Source organism: Felis catus, chromosome D2 (assembly GCF_018350175.1).
Source record: "Felis catus isolate Fca126 chromosome D2, F.catus_Fca126_mat1.0, whole genome shotgun sequence".
Taxonomy (NCBI): domain Eukaryota; kingdom Metazoa; phylum Chordata; class Mammalia; order Carnivora; family Felidae; genus Felis; species Felis catus.
Window position 1 is genome coordinate 48,943,446 of NC_058378.1, and position 19,037 is coordinate 48,962,482.

A 19,037-nucleotide genomic window follows, 5' to 3' on the forward strand; every position below is an offset into this window, starting at 1 on the left:
CTTCAGCACTGAGTATTATCAGTCCTTTTAACTTGAGTTGCTCTGGCAGAGGTGCAATGGTATCTTCGCGTGCTTTTAGTTGAATTTCCCTGATGAGTTATGAAGAAAAGCTTTTGAACTTGGATCTATTTAATTCCAAGCCCAACCCCGTCCACTGCTCTACTCCATAAATTTACATCACGATGTGGCCACGCCCCCCCAGGGAGACCAGCCCCCTCAGCGGAGCTCAGCATAGCCATCGGCTCCGTGGGTCACTTCTTCCAGAGAAGAGATGCTCTGCCTGGTGCTGGAAGCTGGGTAATGGGCATGGTGGGAAAGGGCAGGGTGTCAATCCTGGCACCCACGGCATGCAGCCCATTCTGGGAAGGGTATCTCTGTAATTCGGAGCCTGCCTATGACCAGGTCAAGGTTAATTGCTAATTGTGGCCAATAAAGCCCAAAGGGGCCCAAGACAGGAGGACACACGTGGCTCCATTATGAGAACAGACTTCGAAGTGAGGCTGGAGCGGATGCCCTGAAGATGGATGAGACAGAACAGGCAAGGTGTTCTCCAGGGAAAGCCTGGGAATAAGAAAGAGTATCACGTGCAAGGGAGCCAGGCAGGCAGAGGGAGGTGTGACCGAAAGAGAGTTCATGCTGGCTTTGGGGACACCGAAGAAGTGCCTCTGAAATGTTTTCGCCCTCTCCATCATTGAGATGTCCCTGGTTTCTGCAGGGGAAAGACCTTGCTTTCTCCTCACTACAGCGGAAGTGATGAGGCTCGCCCTTGGGTCTCTGTAAACGTGAACTGTGAGACCTTGTCATCCAGGTGAGATGGGAGCGCAGGAAGCCAGCATGACCTGAGTCCTGGAAGGCACATTTCAGATGGGGGAGGGCTCAGCGTCTGTGCCTCCGCCTGAGAGAGTGCTGGCACTCCAAGGCGTAGGGTATCCTACCAACAGAGGCCTTGGACTGGGTAGGCTCAGGATCAGACCCCCTCTGAGAAACATCCCGGGTATAGACGTCCCAGACAGAGTGCAAGGCTGCATGTACTTCTTTTTTTTTTTTTTTTTTGTATCCTTTGAAAAATGTGAGTTATGTGGAGAACCTCACTGTTAGGTTGTTTGTCCTATGGCTAGAGCCTTTTTTTTTTTTTGAAAATACCATTAGAGAGCGTGTCCAGCAGGGTAAAGATAGGACAAATTTGAAAAGTGATTTGTGAAGGAAAACTGCACCTGGAACAGTTGTGAGAAACATAATAAGGATGTATTCCTTTTGGAAAGAGAACCAGAGAGGATGAATTCAGAATGAAAGCATTCATGAGAAACTCCAGAATCATCCTGAGTCTAGCTGCTTTCAGGACAGTAGGCACGGCCACCCATCAGCCGTGTGACCTCGGCTTTCACATCTTTGCAATGAAATGTGTGCAGCCATTTCAAGTCTCCTGCTGTAGAATAGCCCATTGCTCCCTATTGCCTGCAGAAGCAAATCCAAACTCTTCACGGGGGGCATATAAACTCTCCCTGTTCTGGGTCCATCCTACTCGTCCCATCCCTGCCCCACTGTCGCACACCCGCCAGCCCTCACCCTCCAGGCACCGGGATGTCGCACACCTCATTATTCCCCTGGGAACACCCTTCCCTCCTTCCCAGCTGGGTGAGCTCCTGCGAGGTCCAACACAGCTCCCTGCTGTGACTGTTACCATCTTCAGGTGTAATTATTTGTTTATGAGCCTCCCCCCAACTAAACTGTGAACTCCCCAGAAGCAGTGATGAAATATTACCCCTTTTTATAGCCTCTCCCCCCTTTGCCATTTAGTGCCTGGCTCATAATAAGTGCTTAAAAATGTTGGTTGAAGATTTTAAGTATTTCCTTTTTGGTATAATGAGCAGAAGGGGAAAAAAAAAAAAAAAAAGGATGTGGAATGTTCTATACCTTCCCACCTCTTTGCTTTTCTGGACCAGAAAGGGGGCATGGGGCCAGCACATCTGAGAACATAGCCTTGAGTACATTCCATCAATTACTATATCCGTCCCTATTTGCATCGGGGTGGGACTTGGCAGGGTTTTAATTACACGCATGCACCTTCTGGGTAGAGAATGCGGCCCGGGATTTCCTTTCCTGCATCGGTGCTGTTGCCATGATCCCTGGTCTCCTCCTTCGGAGGACACGGCGGCCTCCATCTGCACGCAGGCACACGTGGTCATTAATCACTCCCACTACCTGATTAAAGGAACTCTCCAGACCAAGAAGGGAGGAGAAAAAAAAAAAAAACAACGAAACTATGCTATAAAGAAGACTGAATTATAGAGTCCCACTGCACCAATACTTCCCAATCAGGCAATTTATTGCAAACAACCAAAATCTCATTCTCAGGCTATTAACTAAAATAGGAAAATATCATCTTAAATTCTAAAAATAACAAGGGACACATTATAATAGGTTCCCAGTTCTGGACAAGTGGATGGGTGCATAGCATGATGAAAACCTCAAGAACTTGGAACATGACGTTTTCTTTCCTGACTTGGAGACCACAGTCTCCCTCTTGGGGGGTTTTTTGGTGTTTGTTTTTGTGGAAACCCGGAGAGAGTCACAAACATTCGGATGAGACTGGATCCTGTCGGGCCGTGTGAATCAGTGCTGCCCCCACGCCCTCCTGAAACCCCTCCAGACCGTTGACCGGTCTTTAATCCCAAAGGCAGAGATCTTCTCTGCTCTCAGTCTGGGCCTGGCTTGGCCTTGACACTTGGTAAGGACAGGGCAGCAGGGACGTTTGCGTCTGGGTATCGTGCCGGGGAGTCACCAGGTCAGGAGACAAGGGTGTGGCCAGGACTTGAATTGTTGGGAACTACACCCTGCAGTTCTGACACGGGATACATCTGAGGTGGAAGCCTTAGGGAGGCAGCGGTGTCCCTCCATATTCAGGAGCAGAGCCTCCCTGGGGGTCTGAAGGCCTGGCCTCACCTGCCAGCAACCTGCGGGCCTGGACGCCTGCCCCCCCCCCCCCCCCAGTGCATTGTGAGTGTTCCGAGTGAGTCTTCTGACTGCTGTGTCCCCACAGCTGACCTGCGCGCTGCCTCTTTTCTCTCCTCTTCCCTCTAGGATTCCCTAGGGACGGTCTCTTCTCTGGGGGCCTAAAGCCCCTTCCTTAGTCACCTTCCCAGTAGGCCCTCCCCAGGCTCAGACACGACCTTGGACTTCCTTCCCATTTATAAACACTCCCAGTGGCTGGTGGAGCTCAAACCTCGGGAAGCAATTGATCAAATGTGTCGGCACTGAGGAGTAAGTGAATGATGTTGGGTTCTGAGCCCTCTGGGACAGGTATTTCTTAACGGACACGGCTGGAGTCAGGGGGGGATGTTCGGCATTTTGAGGAGACAGGCGGCTCGAGGGTCTCCTCTCTCACGCCCGTGGGGAAAGCCTCTTCTGGAGAAGGAATAATTGAAGGCAAAAGTTATTTTATGATGCTTGCCCCGCCAGAGCCCTGAAGAACGGGTGAGTCCCTGTTCTCTCCCTTCTGCCTCTAGCTCCCACTAAATCAAGAGGTTTTTGAGTGCAGGGCAGGCCTGACCTGTCAGTTCAGCGTGGCCAGTAAATCTCATGGTTTCACAGAACTAGCCCTGAGTGGGGAGGCTGCCGGCTCCAACCTGCTCCCCTTCCTAAAAAGGAGAGGGAGATACACCAAAGGGCTGGGGGAGCACCTGGGTGCCCCCATCCTGGGCTCTGCTGCTGTGGATGAGCCCACCTCTTAGGCAGGCTGAGTCCAGAGTTGTCTCTGAGTGCAAACTCCGTCACATCACCCTTGCTTAAAGTGTTCGTTTCAGTGGCGACTCATTATTTTCACGATGGAACCCAAATGCTTTATCCTTCCAAGTCTGGTTGTCTCACCACAGGACCCCTCTGACTCACCTCCCAGCAGCCTTTGCTGCACACACAGCGCTCTTGTCCCACCCAGCACCAACTGCTGTCGCTGTGCCTCCCTGCCTCCCCATGTTCTTTTCAAGGAGCCTCTTGGTACCCTAGGAACCGGGCCAGGTCTCACTCACTCTGGCTCCTCAGCTGTGTATGGGCTCCCAGCAGCTCCCAGGGGCTCAGGGGCAGTGCCTCCCCCTGGCTAGTGCCAAGCATTTCTGTCATCTCAACAGGTTTCCCTGTGACACCAGGACCTAGGTCCTGCTCAGTGCCCACGAATACGTCACCTGAAAGTACAGGGGAGCCGATGTCCCATGGAGCAAACGTGAGCGGTGGGAGATCGCAGTTTGACAATTCGTTGTCCCCCTTTATCCTGTACCTTTCAGTGGACCTTGGCTCCACAGAAAGCTTCTCTGAGAATGGGACCCACACAATGGAGCCATAGGTTGCACGTAGCTGTGGCCACACTGATGCAGTGGCCTTGCTCTCATATGTTCTCTCTCCTTCCATGCTCTGCTCACTCCCGCTGCCTAGGATGGCACTTGTGTATCAGTGCGCTAAGCTTGCCGGAACAAAGCACCACACCCCAGGGAGGCTTAAACAACAGAAATATATTTCTCCCAGTTCTGGAGGCTGAAAGTCTGAGGTCCAGAGGTCTGTAGAGTTGGATCTCTCTGACACCTCTCGCCCTGGGTTGTAGATGGCCATCTTCTTCCCGTGTCCCCCCATGGTCTTCCCTCTGTATCTGTGTTCTTATCTCTTCTTAGAGATAAGCCATCTTAGATTAGAGCCCGTTTTACCTAAATCACCTCTATAAATACCCTTCCTGCAAATACAGTCCTATTCAGAGGTACTAGGACTTCAACATACGAATCTGGGGGGAACACGATTCCGTCCATTATAACTCCCCAACACAGTGACAGCCCGTGAGTCCTCTGCTTTCTGAGACACTAAGACTGAGACCTTGTCAGTTTGCTCGGCAAAACTATAAAATCTTGGAGGCGAGGAATGAGGACCCACCTTCATATTTGTATCCTTCGTGCATTAGGCAGAACATTATTAGGTATGGAATAAAAACGTCTAGGACTGATGCTGGTGTCATGTGACATAATTCCCAAATGCCCAAAGTTTGCCCCCTCATGGATGTCTTCTTTAGGAATGGATTGATTCCCGTGTGTGTATGTGTTTTGCCCTTGATAAATTCCAATATAGGAGAGTGTTTATTACTTTTTAAAAAGCTGTCCCATGTTTATTCAGTTTATTGCAATCACACCCTGAGAAACAGGTGTCTAAAAGCTAACAGATGGGGAAGTTGAGCGCGGAGGGAAAGACTTGTCCAAATCGTACCCAACAGAAGTGGCCAGCATGGCCAACTTGGGCTCCGGTGTTTGCCAAACCCCTTTCCCAGCTGAGATTCTGAGTGTGCTGAGTGCCTTTGGCTCAGGCCTAGATGTCAACCCTTGTGCCATGCATTCTAGTCCACAGTACTGCCCGATCAGTCACCATAGAAAAACCAAGAACAGGAAGACAGGCCTCTGGAACCTTGAGCCCTCCAAAGCAGCTACCTTGCCAAGATTCCTGCAGCTGACAGTGTTGTAATTTATTGTAACTCGTGGAGCCATTGCTGGGTGGCTGAAGCAGACATTTCAAATAGACCACAGATGAACACCCATGCAAAGGTTTGCGCGCCATCATGAAAACCTAGTGACCAGCTTCCTCCTCCTCCTCCTCATCATTATCGTCATCATCCCCAGCCATGCCACACACACACATGTGCACTTGCCTGCACACGTATGCATACACACACACACATGCACATGCACATACACACATGCGCATGCATACACATCTCTGAGATCCTCCCAGACCAATCTGAACCCACGGCCTTTACCCACGGCCCTCAGTTTGAACCGCACTGAGCTCCTAGGACTATCCTCGGCCCTCCCCTCTTGGATACTTAGCGGAGTCAGTCTGAGAGCATTTTCTCTGGGGCATGCTGTTGATAATCACCTCTGGCCCCAAACACTGCAACCTAGAGGCCAGACAACAAAAACAAAACAAGTCAAACATTCTCCGACAAATGGCTTTATCGCTAATACTTCCTAAATGAAATAACAAACATGAGCAGGGGCTTGAACATTAATTTGGCACTTCTGACAGAAAAGACAGAATGAGAAATGGTCAAAAATAGCTGATAACACTTGCAGTCCTCATAATGAAACGGAAGATGGTTAGATCTGAGAGAGCTGTTTCAATCACCCCCAAAGATCTTTTCATCCCATAGATTACCCAAGTGATTGATCGATTTGCCTGTCTGTCTGCCCAGGGGGATTGCTTGAGTCATAACCTGTCAGTTTCACTCTAAAGCAGAACCTACAGCAGCCACATGTATTGGGACATTTAACAGGAAATGTTTTCCCTTCATATTTTCTTGCTTTTAAGGGAAGATGCCCAAGATAAGGCAGCGAGGGGCCGGATGAGTAAGGACCAAGGCAACCGGGCTTTGGTCTCACTGAAGCAGAGAGGGGAAGCAAGCACTGGAAGGAAGAACCACTGAAACTTGCTTGGTTTTATGACCCTGAGCACACCTGCCACTCTGTTCCCCTTCCCATTAAAGTCCCCTTTCCCAAGCTCACAGACATGGTCTTCGGTGGTCCTGGGACGATGGGCATAATTTGCACTAGGCCAGCCCCTCATTCCCACGCTGTGGGGGAAGGGTCCCTGAGCTGGCTTTGAATGATGAAAGCCTCGAAGCAGCCTGCTCCTAGGCCCCCTTGCTTGGGAGGGGTCACGCAGGCAGGCTGGGCTTTGAAAATGCAGGGGGCTGTCTGCCTCTAGAAGGTGGATCCAGCGACGAGGGAGACAAGCCAGCTCAAAGGATCTCCCTAAACCCACACGGGCGAGTTTCCTCCTGAGGCCTCTTAAAACTCAGGCTACGAAAAGACGGTGGTGGTCTGACCGCTCTTGCAATCTGAGGGCGAACATTTATCACACTGAAGGGCCAGCGAGGCTGTTGTTTTGATCTCCTGTTTACATAGCCCTGGCCTCTGCGGCGTTCCGAGGAATCCGTGTCCCATGCAGCCTGGGGACCTCCCGGGGGCCGGGCACCGCCGCCTTGTGTCGGTTCCGCCACATGTGTTTTTGCAGCTTTGGCCGCCTCCGCTCACAGGACGCAGTGGCCCTGGCTGGCTCTTGCTGGGTAGCAAGTGCACTTGCTGGTGGAGTGGGCCCCTCACATCTGTGCCCTGCAGGGAGCCAGTGCTGCTCGCTGGAGTCAGTCCTCCACTATTCTAAACAGTACTCAGGGGGTGGGGTTTCTTTCCCTCTTTCACACGTCAAAGATGTAGAACCACTCTGTCCCCCCACATGGACCAAACCGAAGATAAATCATAAAATCGCAGCCGAGTGTGATTGACTGGGAAGTCCTAGGCACAGCCCTAAATGTTTTGCGTGCGGCATCTCAATAAATCCCGTTTTTACAAACAAGGAACCAGAAAACCCCTGAGGTCACCCAAGGGCCAGCTAGTGGTGTTATCTAGGTTATCTGATTGGGATTCCAAACCCTTCCTCTTAACTACCCTGTTATTCTACCGTTAAAACTGTCATCTCCAGCTCCTGTGGGGACCACTTTCCCGGACTTCACATCCCGCATGCTCCATTTCATTCGTTCAGAGAGGCCAGCACGGGTTGCAAAGTTCTACATGTGTGGGGCCTCAGAGACAAAGCTCCAGTGTCTTTCCTGCGGCCACAGGGCTTAGCTGGTCTCCCGTTGTGGGAACATCCAGACCTGCAGACAGGCTTAGTATTTCCTCCTTCAGATGGCGTCCTGCCCTAAGCCCAGTGTTCAGAACCCCTGCAATCAAAAGCAGATGTGCTATCACGGAATTCGAAGCTCTGGGGTTGGATGTGACCTTTACGATCACATCAAGTTCATCCCCGAGGGCCCTGCTCCAGGCTGTTCTGTGAAACCTCCCCCACCTATTCACCCAGACAAGTCTCAAGTATCTGGATTACAGACGTTTCTACTCCGGTCCAAAAACGAGGAAATGCTCCTATTCCCTTAAGTGTCTGATCACTTACCATCTTCAACCTGATTTCTATGTCTCTTTGAACTTTAATATCCCCTCTGCACCATGGAAGTCTATGTATTTAGGAACACCAGCAAAGGTGAACCCTGGTGGAGTTTGAAAAGAGTCAATATTTCTTTGAAGCCCACGAGTCCTTTTTGTAGGCACCCACTTGTTCCTGAAAAATATAATGAAACTTGCATTCTACTTATCATCTTTGTCAACAGCAAACATTTATTTACCACCTGCTACATAGTCATTAAAGCTGACACTGGGTAGAGAGGGTGATAACAAATATACAAATGTATGTTAAAAATATCTTGCATGGGGGGGAGCCTGGGTGGCTCAGTTGGTTAAGCATCTGACTCTTGATTTCGGCTCAGGTCATGATCTCAGGGTTCATGGGATCGAGCCCCGTGTCAGGCTCTGCACTACCAATGCGGAGCCTGCTTGGGATTCTCTCTCTCCTTCTCTCTCTCTGCCTCTCCCCCACTCATGCGTGCACACACTCTCTCTCTCTCAAAATCAAGAAATAAACTTTAAAAAATATATCACGCATGGCCTCAAGGGAGCACATGAGAGACAGATAAACTCAAACATCCTTAGCACTCATATGACACGAAACCCAAATAGGAAAAGCTGTGACAGAAGCAAGGGTTTCTACCCAGGCACAGTGGAAATGCTTCAAGAACAAAGTGGCCTTTGACATTACAACCGAAGATAGGTGAGACTTTCACAAGTAGAAAAATCACCTGTGGAGGATGCTTTCCAAACTAGGAAAGGACACAGTACATGGTGGCCCGAAGAATCAAGAACGTTCTGCCATAACCAGGAATTAGAAGGGGATGGCCGAGATCTGGGGGGAGAGCATGGGGGGTAGATGATGAGGCAGTTGGGTCACGTTCAGACTCTGGAAGGTCTTGTGGTTCAAGAACTTGGATATTCATCCATTGTTTTCGCCCTCCAGATTGGCGGTCTGTCCCTCGTGTCAAAGGCATGGGAAGAAATGGCTGGGTCGCCTTGGCGGCAAGGTGGATGCCACGGCTTCTTTTCTTGGCCACTTGTTCCTCTAAGTGAAGAAAGAAGCCCCTCTTAAGCATGCCATTCCATCTGATCACCTGTGCCTCCTTGAAGGCCAGTTAAGATGTGGCCCTCCCCAACTCTCTGTCCCCTCCCTTCCCACCAGGGCCAATGAGTCTTCTTTTGCTCTATCCTCGCAGACACTGTATATGCCTTCTACTCAGGCATTCAATCCATCTATCAAGATGATTTATGGACCCATCTGTCCTCTTCACTTAAGTGAGAACTTGTCAAGAGAGGGATGGTTTCTTACTCTTCACACCTCACAAGGTCACTTAGGACAGTGTTAGAGAGATTCATTTATTCAGAGTCCCCTAGTGAATACACAGGAAGCACACAACGTTTATATGTGGACAGCGGACGAGAGACCAGGTGAGTGAAGAGTATGCCATTTTCTGTCTCCAATGGAGCCTCAAGGCCATAAAAGTGAGAAACTGCTGGAATCCAAGGGGGCAAATAAGTAACATGATAAGACTATTAGTAACGGGTCTCTGGTCCTCTTCCCATGGGTTCTTCCAGTGGAGATGGGCTCTGAAAGTACATCTGACCACTCTTCCCAAACCAGATAAACATGTAAAGAATGCCTGGAAATTCAGCTTCAATTCTGCCTCAGTGGCCTTGCGTGGATTGCAAACATTCATTAGGTATTCTCTAGGGAAAAGACATTCAGGTGGCTGCCACAAAGGGTGGGAGGTGAATTAATCGGGCTCAGATGAGATAAAGTTTCAAAATCTCTAGAAGCACAGATAGAACCCTAGTGAGTGCCAGGGAGGAAGAGATTGCCTCTAGCTTGGGAGAACGAATCGGGGCCTAATCTATGGCAGAATTTGCTTGTATACTTCTAAACCGTCATCCTCTTATGCCACGACATTAGTCTACGAGGTGGGAAATGACTCTGTAGAACCAGAGAAAATTAATCTCAAATCAAGGAGGTAGAACTGATAGGCACAAGTGAAAACTGGCATTAGGTACTGCTTTAAACATTCACAAACTCTTAAACACGGTTTCTTAATCTCTATGTTATTAACATTCTGGTCTGGTTGATTCTTTGTTGTGAGCCCTAAATACTGTGGGGTGTTTAAGAGTATCCCTGGCCCCTTCCCAAGAAATGTCAGTAACACCCCCAGCCCAGTTGTAATAACCAAAACAAATATTGCCAAATGTCCCTGGGGCACCAAGTCACCATTGGTTGAGAAGCACTTCCTTAAGCCTAGTCAGATAGTGTGCCCACCTCTCCAGATGCCTTCCGTTCCCGTCAGATGCTACCACACGCCTTCATCTCCTATCCACCCTGGCTCGTACCATAACCAAGCACAACAGATGCTGTTCCCATTGTCTCTCAGATGTCTTCCCTCTTGGTCATCACAAACAGGGTGGCTCTTTGCTCACTCAGCTCTCAGTTCCCGTGGACAACATCCATGTGCATTCTGATGTCACCGGCCCACTCAGAGGTCACACTCATGTCATTTGCCTTCTGGGCTCACTCCCCTCACATGACACTCATTTGAAGGGGCCCTTCCTCATCTGGATGCTTTCCCCATTGATTCTTGGTGTAGCCCACGTTCTGAATCCTTAGGGAGAAATGCATCCCAGGTCTCAACTTCTGTCATCTATAAAATAGCAATTAGAAAGATCTGGTTAAATTTCCATCAAGGTGCTGCTGAGCTCTAAAGGCTGCGAGGGAGGAGAGAAGGCAAGAGTGTTGTCGCCAGACCAGATCACCCCTGCCAGGCTGCTCTTTGCAACCGAGCTCCCTGGGAAGAGGAGTTCTGGGTGGTCCTTTCACACGGAGAGGAGTCCTTAAACTCAGTCTGCTATTTGGGGGCACCCGAGGGCTCCACACATCTGTTAGGTGCTTAGACCTGCACACCAACATATAAAGGCAACAGTTGGTAGAAATCTACATATTTTCACAGAAATCCTGGTGAAGCCCCCAGCTGGTTTGCATACATCATTGGTTTGCTCTATCAAGCCTCCCAAACAAGGAGAAGCCATGCCTTCCTGTCATACTTTGACATTTCAATGGGGCATGGAGACTGAAAAGCCCTCAGTGTGTTTGCCAAGGACAGAGATTTATTTCAGAGAACTTAAGGGGCCATGAAGAGAACACTCAATAACCCTTAACAATTCCACACAGTGTGAGATGAAGTCTGTGGAGCTCTTAGAATCCAGTCACTCGTGCTTGCTCAGCTGAAATGTGCTCAGCACCGTGAGTGCCAACAATAACAAAGAATGTGTCATCTTCTTAAAAATTCTTTCTCTTCTCCATTCGTCCAGGTGGACAGCTACCAGGAGTCTCAGACCTCATTCTCTGAAGCTGCAACGGCTACTTCCGGGAGCCTCGATGTTTCCAGCTGCACCCACGATGGAGGCAAAGGTATGCCGTGTGTCAAGAAGGAGGAATGAGATGGGCCACATTTGGTGTCAGGTGGTCCGGGCTGGTCCTGGAGTGAGGAGACTAGCAGTCAAAGGTCAGTCTATAAGCAAGTGATGCCATGAGGGTCTCAGGTACCTGGTTCAAGGCCCTTGTTGCAAATGCTCCTTAAGCTCTTCAAACCTCAGTCTCATCATCTGGAAAGTGGGGGTGATGCTACTGTTACTAGTAATCCTAGTAACTGGGCAAAATCTCCAGTTGGTTCCACCAGAGCACATAAACCCTCTCTCCTCTCCTCTTACTCTTGGTTTGAGTCATCACTAAATGAAAACAGAATAGAAACTATCCCTGTTTATTGTTGCAAGTTGGGAGTTGTAATGACCCCGTTCGAGAGTGGAAATTGAACCTGATTCCACTTACCAGACCAGACCCAGATACTACTGGAATTTTTGTTTCCCTCACCCTGAGCTGGGAAAATTGTCTGAATAGTGTGTCCCTATGTGTCTTTATCTACAAAGTGGAATTTAAAGTCTTGGCCATTTTTATTAGAAAACTGGGGAATTTGTTTGGAGGGGCATGCCCCAAGTCCTGGACTCGAATGTTATGTTAAATTTATGTTAATGCTTTATGTTAACTTCTTTACTACATTGGGGCAAAATCCCAGAAATAAAGTCATCTCTCTCTCTTTCTCAGTATCTTTCTCTCTCTCTATCTCTAAATCTCTCTCTCTCTCTCTCTCTCTCTCTCTCTCTTTCTCTCTCTTTCTCTCTCTCTCTCTCTCTCTTTCCCTGGCGTAGTTCTGGAACTGTACCCTCTTTGTATGAATTTACTGACTTACACTAAATTAGCAATTTTTTAAGCATTCAGACAACTATAGAGACAGCAAAAGTTCTAGAGATACATTGGTAGTTAGAGTCAGAATTGATGAAATCAACTGTGGCAGTTTGCCTGAGAGGACACAAATGCTTCCTTGTGTGCATGATATTAACATTAGGAAGGAAGGCAGTGTTTCATCTGACCCATGCAGATGCGAGGAGAAATGGAGGAAATTCAAAGCAAACAAAGCAAAGCAATCAGGTGCTGGGACGACAAAGAGAAGCATTTCCAAACTCCTGCTCTGCAGAGGCTAGTCACAAGCAGTGCCCAGGGGTGTCGATGGATTGGATGTCGATGGTGACTGCTAGGCTTGGAGTTCTGCTGGAGGAAGTTGGGGAGGGAAGGAGGTCATGGAAGGCTGTCAATTCCATTGACTGGAGGCTAAACTCTAAGAATGAGCTGCTAGAAAGACTGAGCTCACCGTGATACACATTTGAGTAGCATTTGATGAGACCATAGAGGCAGAGCTACTCCAGTCTCATTGCTGATCAGAAGAATATCAGAATCACTGCTGACCAGAAGAAGGACTGTTCTCTCTCCCTTAACATCAGAGCCTATCAGGCTGAGGCACCAAAACAGCCCCTTTCTTGCCCCCTCCTTGCAGCTGGATGGAGACATCTGGAATCCAGGACTTTGGGAGAGTTGAAGTTATTCTATACTTGGAGGGATAGAGGGCCAGCATAACCCCAGGCTTCCAGCTAGACCTTTCCTGAGCTAAAATATCAGAACAGAAATGTTCCTGCAGTGTCCCTAACCTCACAACAGATTTCATTTAAAATAATAATAATAATAATAATAATAATAATAATAATATATAAAAGCAACAGGATCTCAGGAGAATATTACAAGGATGTGATCCACTAACAAAAGGGTTGAAAATCATAGAACCTTGAAAATCAAGAGGCATTGAGTGACACGGATGCTCCTACATTTCACCATCTTCCTTTTTAAGTAAGAAGTCCCCAAACTACACATTAAAATAAATGTAGCAGGGATAAAAACATGGTTTAGAAAATCAACGGCATCAAATGCATTATGTGGGGATATGTCATAAGATCAGCAACAGTTCAGGGGCATGTAAGCCACCAGAGCCTCAGGAAATGTTCTGTGTTTGCTTGAGGAATGTTGTTAAGGGTTATATCATACAGTCACCTCTAACAGGGTCAATGAGAAATATTTCTCTTAAGCCTCAGCACCAGGAATAGCTATGATTGTCCCGAGTCACCGACTTGAGTTTCCTTTATGTGCACTCTGACACATAAATGATTATGTTACCATCGTTCCACTTGTTGCTAGAAAACTTAGAGCCAAATATGTGGCCTATCTCTGGCTGGGTTACAGGATCTCCTGGAATGCATTTTACCTGCCAATATAACTTTTGGGTCTCTCTATTTTCCCTATTCATGCTATCCCTTTGCTAGTTTCTTAACTAATATTTTTAGATATGGCCATATTATATTTTTAGCTGTCACCTTAAATCCTTTTAGGACTGAGGATGTCAAGAAATAGATAGTTGAATAAGTAAATACAAGTAATGGGGGACCAACAAACAAAGGGGGACCCAAGAATGCATCAGTTCGATGAGTCAGATGGTCCAGGATATCTTTAGCAATACTGGTCAGCTCACCATGACCACTGTGACCTATTCCGGACACAATGTTTTACGAATAATGACTGACGACTTCAAACACATCAGAAGAAGAAAAGATAGAAGTGTCTGGAAATTTTGAGACCAAAGAAATGTGGTTAATCTGGAAAAGTAAAAACTTGGGAGAATATTCTAGAATATTGGGATTCTTGAAGAAACATCACATGGAAAAAAAGAATGTACTCATTCTATTTCAATTCGGGCACCAGAACTAGAACCAGTGATTGGCAGCCAAAGACTGGGGCAGATTTGAAATCAATGTAAAGAGAAGTTCTGACCAGGAGGACTATGAAACAAAGGCATCACTGTGCTGTGCTGGGGAGCAGACGGCCATGAGCAAGCAAAGCCTGCATTGTAAAGAAGGGACTTCTACAAGTAGCTGTTCTCAAGGTTGTCTTTCCAATGAGGGAGTCCAGATGCCATCGCTCTTCCAACTCACTGACTCTGAGCAAATTGCTTTCCTTCCTGGGTCTCATCGTGCTCATGCCAAACGGCAAGTTGGTGACCCTGAAGTCTTGACATGCTAGGTCTCCCTTAGTCACAGATAACTGCCTGGTATTCGCTACACCCTTTTCCAAAGGAAAAGCTCACCAGATTCATTAAGTAAAACGCCATTGTGAGAGCTAGACCTTTCTGTGGCGGGATGATTGATAAGTGCTTGATCAGCCAGTTGCACAGGCCGCTGTTCAGCCCTGTCCCCTCCACTCCACCAGGAGACGGAAGAAAAACACAGCCCTCCATGCCACGTTGCGGGCCAAGGCAAGGTTCATTCGGAATTGCAGCGGGACTAACCTGGTGTGGGATGGACCAGGGGAATTAAGGAAAACAAACGGAGGACAGACTCACTCGGGCAGCACACGGATGAAGAAACCAAGAGGAAATGAAGTCAGAGAAGGTTCCTGCATGTTTATTTCCGAGTGGACAGAGCATAGGCCCAGTCCGACAGAGTTTCTGATTTATGAAGTATTTTTATTATATTACCTATTTTATGTTGTATCAGAGGCTCTGCTCTTTGAGCCAGACAAATCAACAGCAACCCCACAAGAGCCTTTGGTCTAGATAGAAGAATATAAACTCTTACAACCTTCCTGCTCTGGACCGAGATTTCTGCCAAAAGTTGATCTGGGTTTTTGGGCTTCTGGAGCTGGCCTCCGTGTATGGGGAAAGTGAGGTTCACGCAGAATATAAATGTTTCTGTTCCGTACGTTGTCGAAAGGCGAAGGGTTTAAGGTTTGTTTGACAAAAACCAACAAAAACACTGTTGCCTGCTGCTACAGAAAATGTGTGTTTCCTATTTTGTCTGGGCAGTGGCTAAATTGCTGTACTTTGGCATAGCCAGGTCCACAGTGGACAAGATTTTATCCGCCAGGGCAATCCCAAGGCTCCCGCCCTTCCTGGGGACTTGCAGCCTGACGGAGGCGTCGGGGAGTACAGGTCCGCCTCCCGTCCTTCACGTGTGTTTTCTTTTTTCAAAGAAGCAATTCTTCCACTTGAGCAGATGCCAGTTCCAACGGAGAGCTCGCCTGGGGCTTTTCTGGCTCCAAATAGCTGAACTGAGTCATTGTTAGCAGTGAATTAGTAAGGTTTTATGCTAAACATGTGTTACTAACTCGAAGCATGCCCCCCCCACCCCCCGGTTCAGTGTACCTGGAATATTTCTGCGAGCTCTCTCCACCGGGGCACCTCGTGTGGGGTGGCGCCCGGGACCCCGGGAGCAGGGGCCAGGTACAGATGGAGTGGCTCTCCCTGCAGCTCTCCTCACAGGGACATATGTGGGCACACACTCTTTGCTCTTCAGCCTCATCTAGTAAATTCCTATTTATCCTCCATGACCAGATTAAAAGCTCAAAGTCAGAACGCTTACAGGGTTCTGTAAAGTTACGCCATTAATGGGGTGAGTGTATGTCCATATGTACTTATGGCCCAGGACCAAAGCATTTCCCCAGCGCAGTGCTGGCCCTGAAACTGTCCCCGGGAAAAGCTTGCCGAATGACGAAGGACAGAAGGAGCAAGTGAATAAACAAAACATAACTGATACCACCGCGGAACGAGCAGCAGCTCATGCTCCGGCGAAGACACTGAGCGATCTAACCAACCCCCGCTTCCTGTCGTGGTGAGGCTTGCCCTCGATTTTATGCCAGAATCTTGAATGAATGCTCCTACTGCATGAGAACTTACAGTGGCGGCATCAGCCCTGGGAAGAAGACGAAAGCATTAGATTCCTCCAAGGCTGCTGATGAGCTAGAGACGCAGGGTCCAGAGGCACTTTGCCTACCCCTCAGTCAAATGCAGTCTGGCTCTACTGAATCCCCGTCTTGTTTTTTGTTTTGTTTTTTATTTTTTTTATTTTTGAGACAGAGAGAGACCAAGCATGAACGGGCAGGGGCAGAGAGAGAAGGAGACACAGAATCGGAAGCAGGCTCCAGGCTCTGAGCCATCAGCCCAGAGCCCGATGCGGGGCTCGAACTCACGGACCGCGAGATCATGACCTGAGCTGAAGTTGGACGCTTAACCGACTGAACCACCCAGGCGCCCCTCCCCGTCTTGTTTTCAAACTGTGGTAAAATACACACGGCCTGAGGTTTGCCATCGTAACCATCTTTAAAGGTACAGGTCAGCGGTGATGAGTGCATTCCCAGGGTTGTACCACCATCACCCCTACCCATCTCCAGACCTCCTTCCATCTCCCAAAACCAAAACTCTGGTCTCCTTAAACACTAGCTGCCCATGCCCCCCAGCCCCTGGCAACCACCATTTCATTTTCTGTCTCCGTGATCTTAACTACTCTAAGTACCTCTTGTAAGTAAAATCACACAGTATTTGTCCTTGTGCAACTGGCTTATTTCACTCGGCCTAAGGTTCTCAAAGTTCACCCGTGTTGTAGGAACTCCCCCCACCCCCGACCTTTCTGTGCAGGATGGAGACAGTGCCTCCCTCTCCCGGCTGACCCTCTCCTCCGGCATCCTGTCTCAAACTGGAAGGAAGCCTGACTGGCTTTTTTGGATGGCTGAACGGTTCCTCATTATGTTGTGAGCTAAACGATGCTTATAAAAATGGGATTTTACTGTATAACCACGGAAAATATAAGCTTAAGCAAATAGGCACTTTCCCCATTCATGTTAGAAGGTCAAGTTGGTTAAGAGAGAAAAGGCTGGGCAGATCAGCTGGTGGCCCAATTAGAAAGCTCAGAGACTTCCAAGCCCATGTTTTCACTCTCCCAAACGAGGAAAAGCAGCAGCTAAAGCTATGTGTAGCCCGAGGGCCTGGGAACAACGCACGGGCCATCTGGACCTGCCTCTAATGGAAGGCCGGGCGTTTTAGTCCCTGAAGCCCCAGGACTGAGGAGATGCACAGAGGAAATGTATGTTTCCACAATCTCCAGGCACCACGGTGGCCCAGCCAGCCCTTTGGGGGCCCAGCTGGGAATGACTGCAGATGGTGGGTGAGACCAGAAGCCTCCCAATCACATTCCTGAGTATGCCTTCTCTTCTCTCTTGTCTGCCTTGGGGGAGCCCTTTGCTTTCTCCTAGCCGAGGGCAGTAAAAACTCCCCAGAGCCTTCACACCTCTACTCTGCTGTGGCCTATGAGCTGTGGACCAACGGCAGTCTCACTAAGGGCCGAGCACAGATGGACGAGCTGGTAGAGAAAAGCCCATCCAGCCCCAACCTCTTCCAGGCTCCAAGTGGCCAGTCCAGCCACCCCTGGATCTCTGAGTTATCACGACATTCACACCCCAGGGCAGATGACAGTGAGCTGGGGGACTCGGCAGGTGCTGGTGCAATGGCCTGACCCAGCTCGGTCTTTGAGTGGCTCACAGGGGAGATGTAATTGAGCACAGGCCTCCGAGATCCAGGACCCTGTTTTCCACCTGGGTTTGAGCTTGGACTGAGATGCTGCAAGGAGCAAATGCCAGGGGGAGAGGGGAGGCCCCGGAATCTCTCAGCCCACATCTGTCTGACTGTCTCTCCGTTCTTGCTCTCCTCAACCAAATCCACAAATTAAATCATGCTGAACTAATATCCCTAATATCCAAAAAAATCCATCACCGAAAGCTCAGTTCTTGCTTGAAAATCGTTGCCCCAAGGGACTGGGTGTGTTTAAGAGTACCTCATACATTATCTAAAAGGAAATCAGAATCGTTCTAATTCCTAGAAAAGCCCCACACAGACAGCGGGACCTGTATGATCTCACATCGTGTACGCGTGTGTGCACCCATGGAAGTTTCACCCCGGCCCCAGTCCAGCTGGTCAGCATTTCAAGGAGAAACCTGACCCTCCCCATGGCCATTCCCTTTCCCTCCTCCCCACGCTGAAATTCTCGCTGGCCAAATTTGCAGGATCTTTTTTTCCTATGCTGGTTTTCTTGATAAACAGTCCGTGTGCAGCGTTTGAGTTTTTTAATAGTTTCATTGCTTCACAGTTGCTGGGAAAACAATGCCATGCGGGAAACCTGGAAAATGAACCTGGAAATAACTGAGGAGGGAATAAGGGGTTGGTTTCATTCTTACTCCTTGAATTCCAGGAAAATGGGGACATGATACAGTCCTGTGCAGAGTGAGCACCTGGCAGCCGGCCCGGGGCACAATGGACTTGTCATAGGGTCACCAGCTCCCTTGGTGGGATGGACGGCGGGAGGTAGCAGCCACCCAGGCCCTGTGAAGCACGGAGCCACAGACAACCAGCTGGATGAGCACAAGCTGTCCTTCTGCCCAGCGTAAGGGTTCAAACTAGGCTCTGGGCGGAAGGTCCAAACTGAAGGCCACGTTTTTATTAGAGGATTTGCTAAATTACCAGAGACTGCTTTGCTCCCCTTTCCAGAGTGGATTCTGGGACTGGGGAGGGAAAGTCACACTTCGAAGTCCTAGGACACACTGGGGAGGACCAGGGTCTGAGAGGCAGGTGGCTGGGCTTAGGCTCTGCCTCTGTCCCTTACCAGACGTGGCGCTGGGCGCCGCGGTCCCACTGCTTGACCCAGTTCCATCACTGGACAACAAGAGGAACAATGTGTGTCCTTGGGAGCATCCGGGCAGTCGTGGAGAAAACGTATTTGAACAGTGAAGACTTAGAACTGAACAGCTGGACGGATGAAGTACTGAGTCAA

General features: G+C 48.9%; 1 long non-coding RNA gene across 2 annotated transcripts; it reads right to left on the reverse strand.

The window, feature by feature from the left end:
* Positions 1-7,985: 7,985 nt before the first annotated feature.
* Positions 7,986-12,142, reverse strand: LOC111557103. Of its 2 annotated transcripts, XR_006587117.1 has the most exons (3): positions 10,270-12,135; positions 8,711-9,027; positions 7,986-8,136 (listed from the first exon to the last, which is right to left on the reverse strand). It is a non-coding gene; the product is annotated as an uncharacterized LOC111557103 (long non-coding RNA). The 2 variants fall into 2 exon arrangements; XR_002736871.2 differs by lacking the exon at positions 7,986-8,136 and having other exon boundaries at positions 8,710-9,027; positions 10,270-12,142.
* Between the last annotated feature and the right edge of the window lie 6,895 nt (positions 12,143-19,037).